The following is a 10,876-nucleotide window of genomic DNA, read 5'->3' as shown; positions in this document are numbered from 1 at the left end:
TCCATCACTAATCATTGAGGACAATGATTTTTGAAAGGGGGAGAGAATGTCAGACATAATAACCTTCGGTTGGGCAAGTAGCCCAAGATGGCCATTAATTAGTGTGTCCCGGACAAGGGCAAGAAGTGCCAAGGTCTGAATCTCGGAGGATACCCTCAAATTTCTTACTAAATTGGGCAGGACTTGTCTATTTGGGGACACCGATCGAGTGCACCATGAAATCAGGCCCTAGAGACCCAATTAGAAGGTGGGAAGAGGGTATATTTGGTTGGGGAGGTGAGTAAGACACACAAGAAATCTTCTTCTTTCTCACACCCTGCCCCTCCAAAGGAAAAACACAAAGTTACATTGAGTTATACCTATGGGACGTGCGAGCAAGATGTCGAGATGGGCATGAGGTGGCACAGGCAATGTGGAGGCATCAGGAGGTTTTGCAAGGGGTTCCACGTGTACCTCCCTCTGCATAAAACCTTTTGTTAATATATCTAAGAGATGTTCAATAGAGTAGGTTGATGAGCAAGAAGAAAGGACGTTGTCTTAGGTGGGAAAATTTGTTGGCACAATTACAAGTTATAGTCTGCTTACTTAATGACATATGAATGTGAAATTTCTCTATATTGGTAGGTTCCTTCTCCTCAAACATGGCCCTACATAGTTTACAAGTGATGCAAACATGGGTATCTTTTATGTCCCTTAAACATTTGGATGGGCAATAGTAGCTTTTGTCAAGATGGATATGAAGTGACTTTGTCTAAATTTATTGAAGAAACTTTGGGAGTTGAGTCCTAGGACTCAAGGCACTATGGTGCACATTCGTTGTGTGATCATCACTCTTGGTCTCTTGGTTTGTTGGTCGACACATCTATACATTGAGGTGGTGTGGGTTGGTGGTATGGAATGGCAACCCTTGGGATGTGGTCATGACTTGAAGTGCTGTTAGCTCCCAAGCTTGAGGGTGAGCTTGTTGGCTCTATAGTTAGAAAATGAGTTATGTCTAGTCCCTTTTATTATAACTTTGGCTTGTTTCAAGTCTTGTGTGTAGGTTGGATCCAAGGAGGATGCTTCATTGGAATCAAAATGTCAACAATGTCAACCCACAATTGGATGAGAGATTTGATGTACAAAAAACCACTTTTGCCCACAAAATCATGATAATTCATGTCTAATAGGTACAACTTTATCCTATAAGGGTGGTGTGGGACACTATTGGGGCGAGAGGGGCATGCACGGGGGATGTATTGCAATAGTGGGTATGATGGCAATGTATTTTTCTTGTTTAGTACTCATGCTCAGGTTTTGTGCTGGGAGATGCTTATAAACAAGGATTTTGGTAGTTCATGATTGGATTTTGTAAGCTATCATTGTAGGGTTATGGTAGATCGACATAGAAAGCTAAAACCTCGTGACTCGAATAAGCATCTAAATTTCAATTGACATCAATTTTTCTTTAAATGTTAATGTTATTACTAGTTATAATGTTAATTTTACATTAAATGTTAATGCAATTATATTAACATTTAACATTTATGTCAGTATTATTATTAATTTTAATGATAACATAATGTTTATTGTTAGAGTACACTATTGTTAATGTATGGAGAAGTTGTTAAGAGAGGTAGATTTTACAAAAAGAGACAATTGTGGATAGAGAACAAAGATAGTAGAGAGAGATTCATGTTGGGGAGAGAGAAAATTGATACAGATTTTTGAAGTAGATGGAAAGAATTAAGTTGTGATTGCCTGTTGACACTAATAGATGAAGGAGAGAGTTGAGGTGTCAGATTGTCAGTTGGGTAGTTGCATGTCTCTGGATGATTCGTCACATCCAAAATTGACTGCTATGGTTTATTGATTGGAAAAGGATTGGCCATGCTCAATATCTTTTAGTCCATGTGGAGGAAAAAGACATGCTATGTACATGTGATTAGGCTATGTTGAGGGTTGTGTCAAAGACATGAAATCTCACTAAACATTACATATATATATAGCCAATCTCCATTTCATGGTTAAAAGTCCACTTTGAGCCTTTGATTAAAAAAATGAAAACAAGCACCTTAACCTACCCTTGTTTGCATTAAAAAAAAGGTTTCAATTTTGCAAAAAATGCAAGGTATTTTTTTAGTTTTGCTGATTATTTTTACTATTCTCACACTGTTTGATCTCCCAATTATATTCTCTCTCTCTCTCTCTCTCTCTCTCTCTCTCTCTCTCTCTCTCTCTCTCTCTCTCTCTCTCTCTCTCTCTCAAAGTTCTCTTATTAATATCATGACTTCTCATGGGGTTCTTTTGATGCAACCATTTCCACTAAACCTCAACACATGGAGGATTCCTGCCTGGCTTCTCTCGAACCTAAACACATGTAGGGGCAGTATCCTAAATCCTTTTCTCTCAAATTCAATGGAGATTCATACCTCTTGGGGATTCTCCAATCTTTAGTCAAAGAAATGTAGTGACAGTTGGTTGAGCTGCATACTCCCCATTTTTCGTTTGTGCCCGTAGCCGTGAGGATGTTGCCTTTTCAGTTCCAACTTGATCCCTTTAAAGGGGAGAATAAGAAATGTGATGAGACACACATCAGTTCATGGTTGGCCATATGGATGGCATTGTATGATTTGTATGGATTTGGTGATGCATAGTGCATTGGGTAGATACGGAGTTGAAGCTACCACCATAGGGCTATGGTAGATTGACATCGGAAGCTAAGACCTTGTGACCTGGATAAGCATTTGAATTTCAATTGATAGAAATGTTTTACTTAAAAGGTGATGTAATTATTAGTTATAATGCTAATTTTACATTAAATGTTTATGTTAGTGTTATCATTAACTTTAATGATAACATTATGTTTGTTATTAGAGTACACTATTGTTAATGTATGGGAAAGTCATTAAGAGAGCGATAGATTGTGTGAAAAGAGATGGTCTTGGAGAGAGAAAATGAAGACAATGGGGAGAGAGATGTGTTGGGGAGAGAGAACTTGACATAAAATTTAAAGAAGAAGAATCAAATTGATTTGTTGGGGTGTAGGTCACATGATGATCTAGAGGTGTGACAGATTGAGCTAGATAGTCAGACCAAGATGGATAGTTGTGACTTTCCAACACCAATCAGGACGGTGATAGATGAAGAAGGAGAGAGTCGAGATGTCACATTGTCCATTGGGCAATTGGACTAGTCTCTAGATGGTTTGTTACATCCAAAATTGATTGCTATTATATTTTTTAGTCCTCCACATGGACGAAAAAGATGGGCCATGTGCATGCGATTACGTTATGTTGGGGGTTACATTCTCTCTCTCTCTCTCTCATAATTATAATCAATCTTCATTTCATTGTTAAATGTCCACATTGAGGCTTTAATATAAAAATCAAAACCAACCCCTTAATGTACCTCTTTCTTGCACAAAAAAAAAGGTTTAAGTTTTGTTCGTCACGTCCAAAATTGATTGCTATGGTCAATCGGTTGGACTAGGCATGCTCAATATGTTTTATTCGTCCATGTGGAGGAAAAAGAGGGGCCATGTACATGTGATTAAAAAATACAAAACAAGCCCCTTAACCTACCCCTTAATTACATTAAAAAAAGGTTTCAATTTTGAATTAAATGCAAACTATTTTTTAAATTTTATCGATTGTTTTTGCTCTCTTCTTGCACCGTTTGCTCTCCAAATCATCATCTCTCTCTCCCTCTCTCTTTCTTTCTCTCTCAGACTTCTTCTCTTATTGATATCATGACTTCTCATGGGGTTCTCCTTTTGATGCACTCATTGCCATTAGGCCTTAACACATGAAGGATGTTCATCTGACTGAACATTGATTCATGGCTGGCTAAACGGATGAGGTGAGATGAACATCGATTCATGGGTGGCTAAATGGATGACAATCATTTGATTTGTATTAGTTTGATGATGCTCAATGCACTTGCCAAATACACATCACGTTACACGATAATGCATATACTTGATGGGCAGAACTACGCCTCAAGCTAGTGACATGGGTTAATTTTCAATTAATTTTGGTAGACATTTTTTGATTGATGATTGAATTGAAAATTTTAAAAAATTATTTCAGCTTGATATGGGAAAGAAGAGCTTGGATGCTTATTCATAGGAGTTTAAAGATTTATTGCACAAAACAAAGGCCTTGGACGATCCTTAAGCACTATCCTACATGTGACACCTTTTTGGATTGCTGTTGCTAGTCTACTAGAACAAGGTGCTCCACAATCCCATTCATTTACTTGAGAATATCTATAGACATGTAAATACTTTTGATAATACTTTGGCTGCAAGTAGAGGTAGTTGGTCAATAGGGGATTTCCATCGAGTTGCCTTGATCTTTAAGTTAAATAAGCTAGCTATTCTAGCATTAACTTGTTAGTCATCTTTGGAGTTTCATAAGAAGAAAGATGACAAGATCACTTGAAACGAGGATTTCTCAAAGGGTTGTTACTTCACTTTCCATGAGAGAGGTCAATTTTATGGTGATCAAGAGTGTTCTGAGAAAAAGAAGACAAAGTGTACCTCTAAGAATTCAATAAAGACTTTTGAAGCTCCATATATATCTTTTGAAATTTTATTCGAAAAATATTTTGTTAATGCTAGTAATAGCAACAATGGTTTTATCAATAAAATTGTTCTCCACCCGCATGACCTTTTAAAGATCACTAGGCATATAAATGGCCAAGAGGTTATAGTTTTGTTCGATAATGGTTCTACTCATAATTTTATTTCTTCTCGCTTAGTTCAGATGTCATGGCTCTACACTATACCCATTGAATGAATTTATCGTATACTATGTGGATTGTTGAGATCAAGTGGTACTAGATTTGATCTTTTGATCCAGTAGTATCATAAGCTTATGGATTTCCAACTCACGAGCCTTGACATGTCGATATCACTCTTGGCGTGCCATGGTTCTTTGATAAATATTTCTCCTTGTATATTGGTTATAAAAATCATGTACTTTCTTTAGAGCTTGATGTCATTTCTATGCGATTGAGGCCTGTTTACCCTCTAGGCTTATAGAGAATAATGTACATACGATTCCAATGGTGGAGTTTACTCAAGGTTTTTCCGATCAAAGTGCTACTATTTATATTTGTTTTGTTAAAAAGGTTCACTCATTTGACTCTCAATGTGATTCAATTTCTTTTAATAATAATCTTAATATGTTATCAAATGTAAGTGAGTATTTGGATCTGATATTACACAAGTATGTTGATATCTTTCCATTCGAGCGATCTCACACACTTTCGTCGTCTCATGGAACCTTAGACCATAGGATTGAGACATTGATCAGTAGATCTCATCTCTTGGTAACTTTATAGGTTTTGGGCTATTATAGGTTTAGCCCAAAAGAGGAGGACAAGGTAGCTAGAAACTTTAAGACTATTTAACTAAGGGATTTATTGAGTTTAGTAAGACCCCATGGAGTGTATCTGTCCTTCTCACTAAAAAGAAGGATCGTATGATATACTTTTCTGTTGATTACAAAGGTCTCAATAAGGTGACCATCACCTAGGATGGATGACCTTATATATCATCTTTCTGGTACCTTACATTTCACCAAAATCGATTTAAGGTCCAATTACCATAAGATACAGATAGCTTTGAAGGATGTCCCAAAAACTGCATTTTGAATGTGGTATGGACATTATCAATTTTAAGTATTACCTTTTGGATTGATAAATACTCCTGCAAATTTCAAATAGATGAGGAATGACTTAGTTCATCATAAGTTGGAAAATGGATAGTCGTTGGAGGAACATGCAAAACATTTGTGCACCATCTTATGTCTTTTAAGAGGAGAGCAATTATTTACCAAACTATCCAAGTGTGAATTTTTTTGTGCAGAGTTGTTCTATCTTGGTCATGTTATCTCGATTGATGGCATTATGATTGATCTTGAAAATGTATGAGTAATGTTTGAGTGGTCTATTCCAAGGACCACAAAGTATCATGAAGCAAGTAAAATCCTTTTTAGGGTTTGTTGGGTTTTTGTGTAAATTCATGAAGAACTATACTCACATTGCTAAATCTATGACTGTTAGAGAGAGAACTAGGGAGAGAGAAAGAGGAGAGAGAAAGACTGCAGGAAGAGAGAGAAATAGAGTGACGAGGAGAGAGAAAGACTAGAATTGGAGAGAGAAAGACAGGAAAGATGAAGAAGCCATGGAAGCTTGGAGCAAGAAGGGAGAGAAAGATTGTAATTGTATTGATATGTCAAAAAGATGTGAAAAATTATAACTTCTCTCCTTATATTCCAGTGTCAATGTGACATGGCAAATTATTAGTATTCTAAGTATTCCCAGCTTCTTACAATCCATCCCTTCCCAAAAGTTTTTGTCCCCAAAAACAAAACTAGAAAGAGCTAAAGAAAAGATGGATAGAACAGAGTACTACTCTATTTTACAGCTTTACAAATAGGGAATGAGTGAAGAATTTATCATTACAAGGGCTGAATTTGAAGTACGGAAAGTGGACCCTGCTATATACATGATTTGAAGAACTTTAGAAGCCATTGGAGCCATAGAATCTTCAACAAATAGTTCCAGAAGAAAGTAGACAGCTTGCTGAAATAACAGTCCCTGCTGGACCAAATCAGCCATAACTTTTGATAGAAGTGTCCAAATGAAGTGTACCACATATCAAAATGAAGCTCTTGAAGAGTACTTTAAGCTCATGTAGATAGCTCAATTCTGAAAATGAAGTACGACAAAAATTATTCTAAAACAGCGTGCTATCCTGAACCAGTCTGCACCAATACTAGCTCCATAAGCAATAGGCTTCAGCCACCAATGTATCCTTCAAGTATGGATACTCATCCAATATTGAATCAGGTCTCCAAGAAGCCTCTTCAGAGGGTAAACCTCTCCATTTAATCAAATATTCCACAATAGAACGTGATCGAAACTTCTTTTCACGCTGACCTATAACAGCCTCTGGGATGTACTGAACGATACCATCTTCATCAATAGGTGGCAGCTCATCAACTAAATCCACTGGATCACCATAATAGGGCTTGAGCTGACTAACATGGAAGACGTTATGAATTTTTGTAGAAGAGGGAAGCTCTAGTCTGTATGCCAAATCTCCAATCCGCTTAAGGATCCTGTAAGGGCCATAGAATCTGTGGGCAAGCTTATTACTGGATCCATCTTTCAATGTAGAATACTTGGATTTGGGCACCTTCAACAAAACCAGCTCTCCTTCCTGGAACTCTAAAGGCCTCCTCTTCTCATCAGCATACATCTTCATCTGATCTTGAGCCTTCCTTAGATTCACCTTGCATTGTTGAAGAAGGGTCTGCATTCTATCCAACTCTTCCTTCCCATGAGGGTTGATCTTTTCGTTAAAAATGACTGTGGGTAGGGGCACCTTGTAGCCATACAAAGCCTTAAAGGGTGAAACTCCTATGCTCGCATGAGTGGAATTATTATAAGCAAACTCAGCTAGGTGTAACCAAGAATCCCATGTGGTTTGGACATCATAACAAAAATGGCGAAGATAAGTCTCCAACCATTGATTAACTCTCTCTGTCTGTCCATCAGTTTGGGGATGATAAGCCGTAGATGGAGCCAACTTGGTACCCATAGATGTAAATACCGCTTGCCAAAAGTTACTCATAAACTTTGAGTCCCTATCATGGACAATCACCTGCGGTAATCCATGCAATCTGAAAATATGCTCCATAAACTGGTTGGCCACCTGAGAAGCAGTAAACTGAATTTTTGTTGGGATAAAATGAGCTGCTTTGGTGAGTGTGTCAACCACCACATAAATACTATTCCACCCCTTCTTGGTAGTAGGTAAGCCAGTGATAAAGTCCATAGTAATATGAGTCCATTTACCCGTAGGAATAGGCAATGGCTGCAATAAACCCCCTGGCTTATGGGTGCTATCCTTATTTTGCTGACAAGGCATACACTTCATAACGAAGTCCTTGATATCTTTCCACAGTCCTTTCCAATAAAAGCTCTTGCTGATCCTGTCATAAGTCTTGAAAACTCCCAAGTGTCCAGCTAAAGGCGAAGAATGCATCTCCTCCATAATTTTTCGCTTGAAAGAAGAAGTAGAGGGAATAACAATCTTGCCCTTCCACCAAATAAGACCATTTTTAAGCTGGTAGTGCGAGTTTTCTTCCATAAGACCTTGCTGTAATTTCTGAAAGATTTGGCTGAATTCCTCATCTAAGAGATATGCCTCTTGTAGCTCTTCAATCCAATCACTATGTAATTCCGTCATGGCTGATACTTTGCAGGCCCACATACGAGAGAGAGAATCAGCCACTATGTTATCTTTGCCCCTTGTATGAGTGATGTCAAAGTCATAATTTTGTAATGTTGCTACCCATTGTCGTTGCTTTGGAGTAAGATTTGACTGAGTAAGGAAATACTTGAGTACGCGATGATCACTATGTACTCTGAATCGGCTGCCATATAAGTAATGGTGCCATTTCTTGATTGCATGCAAAATAGCCAACATTTCTTGATCATAAACATTCATGGCCATCTCCTTATCAGTAAGCTTACGGCTTTCAAATGCAATTACTCCATGCTCCTGAAGCAAAACAGCCCCAATGCCACGGCCACTAGCATCACATTGTATAGTAAACTCTTTAGAGAAATCCGGGCATACAAGAATAGGAGCGGAGGTAAGTAATTCCTTTAACTGGTTGAAGCTGCTATCTGGAAGAGAATCCCAAAAGAAAGCCTCTTTCTTCAACCTGTCAGTTAAAGGGGCTGCAATTGCCGCATAATGCTTTATAAATCTGCGATAGAATGAAGATAGACCAAGAAATCCTCTAAGAGAGGTAGTAGTAGTAGGCGTTGGCCAATCTTTTATGCATTGCACCTTCTTGGGATCAGCCTGTATTCCTTTTTCACTGACTATATGTCCCAAGTATTCCACTTCAGTCTGCATGAAAGAACACTTCTTCTCCTTAGCAAAAAGCCTATGATGTCTCAACACATCAAAAACCTTCCTCATATGCGACAAATGATCCTGAAAAGTCTCGCTGTAGATCAAAATGTCGTCGAAGAACACCAAGACAAACTGAAAGAGGAAAGGTTGTAGAATCTTATTCATCAGGCTTTGAAAGGTAGCTGGAGCGTTTGTAAGGCCGAATGGCATCACCAAGAAATGGTAGAGCCCACGATCAGTCCTAAAAGCAGTCTTGACCTCATCACCCTCTCTCATGCGAATCTGATGATACCCTGATCTCAAATCAATCTTCGTGAAGAATCGAGCCTCCTTAAGCTCATCAAGCAAATCATCTATCCTGGGTATAGGATACCTGTTCTTCACTGTTATCTTGTTAAGATCCCTGTAGTCAATGCACATTCTGAAAGATCCATCCTTCTTTTTGACTAACAGGACTGGAGATGCATACGGTGAAGAACTTGGTTCAATGAATCCCATTTCAAGAAGCTCTTTGATTTGCTTGGCTACTTCCTCTCGTTCACATTTTGATAGTCTGTAAGGTGGCTTATTGATCGTCTTTGAGTTGGGTTCCAAATCAATGGGGTGATCCACCGCTCTCTTAGGAGGCAATGAAGTAGGTACTTCAAATAAATCTCTATACTCCTCAAGAAGAGCTGTCAAGGCTGGATGGTTTGCTGAATTATTGGGCTGATCCTGTGTTTCTTTGTTCAAATGCAATACAAATATCTGTGAGCGCTTCTTGTACTCTTTCTTGAGTTGTTGAATGGTGATAAGCTGAAAATCAGATTTACTAGGGATCCCCTGTAAACGGATGAGCTGTCCATTGGAGAAAAACTCCATATATAACTGTGAGAAATCCATAGTAATCCTGCCTAAGGTCATCAACCAGTCACATCCAAGTACAATATCTATGGGCCCCATTTCCAAAGTGATCAGGTTTACTTTGACTTCAAAATTTTCAGCCATCTGCAAAGAAACCTGTGGACAATTCTGTGTGCTGATTTCCTCTTCACCATTAGCCACTTGTACTCTAATGGGCTGCTGTAAGTCGGTGGGAACACAATTCAACTTGTACAAAATGGATTTATTGACAAAACTGTGGGTACTGCCACTATCTATCAGGATGAACACTGGCTTTCCACATATGCTTCCCTTCATACGAAGTGTATTAGGGTTCTTAGATCCCGTCCAAGCATCCATAGAGATAGAACAATTAGTGGCAGCAGGCAACTCATTACAAAATCCACCAGGATCAAATGGGATATCATCGCCTGGATCAAAAGGAAAAGAGTCAGATGGATCATAGAAGTACTCTTGTCCATCATCATCCTCAAAATCTTCATTTTCAGCATTGATTGGGACTGCATTAACTTCATCTATGTCATTTTCAAGGTCCTCAAGAACTAGCATACTCTGAATTTTTGGCTTGGCATTTTTGTATACACACTTTGAAGCATGGTCAGGAGTATACTTTTATCCACACTTGAAGCATAAGCCTTTGTCCTTTCTTTCCTTGTAAAGATCCATGGAAATATTTCTGGAATTTGTATTGGCTGAAGTAGACTTAGGCTTATTGTCACCTTGCTTAAATTCAACCTTTGGACTGTTTGCTGTCCTGAAATTGCCTTGAAGCCTAGAAGCATTAAATGGAGGATAAGTTGGTATCCGTAAGCTCCCACTAGGCATATGATTGCTGCCATAATTGTTACCAACTTGCCCTTGCTTTAAAACAGTCCTTGGCTGTCCATAACTTGGCTAAAATGAAGATTCTTTCCTATACTTCCTTCCTAAGCGCTCTGCAAGCTCAGTACCCTTGAAAAGTGAAGTAGGATTCTGCGCCATAACATCAGCTGACAAGGATGGTTCTAAACCATACATGAACTTGTGTAACTTGGCCTCATCACTGATGTTTTCCACATACATGGTCAAGTT

Source organism: Lygodium microphyllum, chromosome 8 (genome assembly GCF_053477565.2).
Source record: "Lygodium microphyllum isolate KBCC chromosome 8, Lygodium_microphyllum_v1.1.10, whole genome shotgun sequence".
NCBI lineage: Eukaryota > Viridiplantae > Streptophyta > Polypodiopsida > Schizaeales > Lygodiaceae > Lygodium > Lygodium microphyllum.
This window is presented reverse-complemented; position numbering follows the sequence as displayed.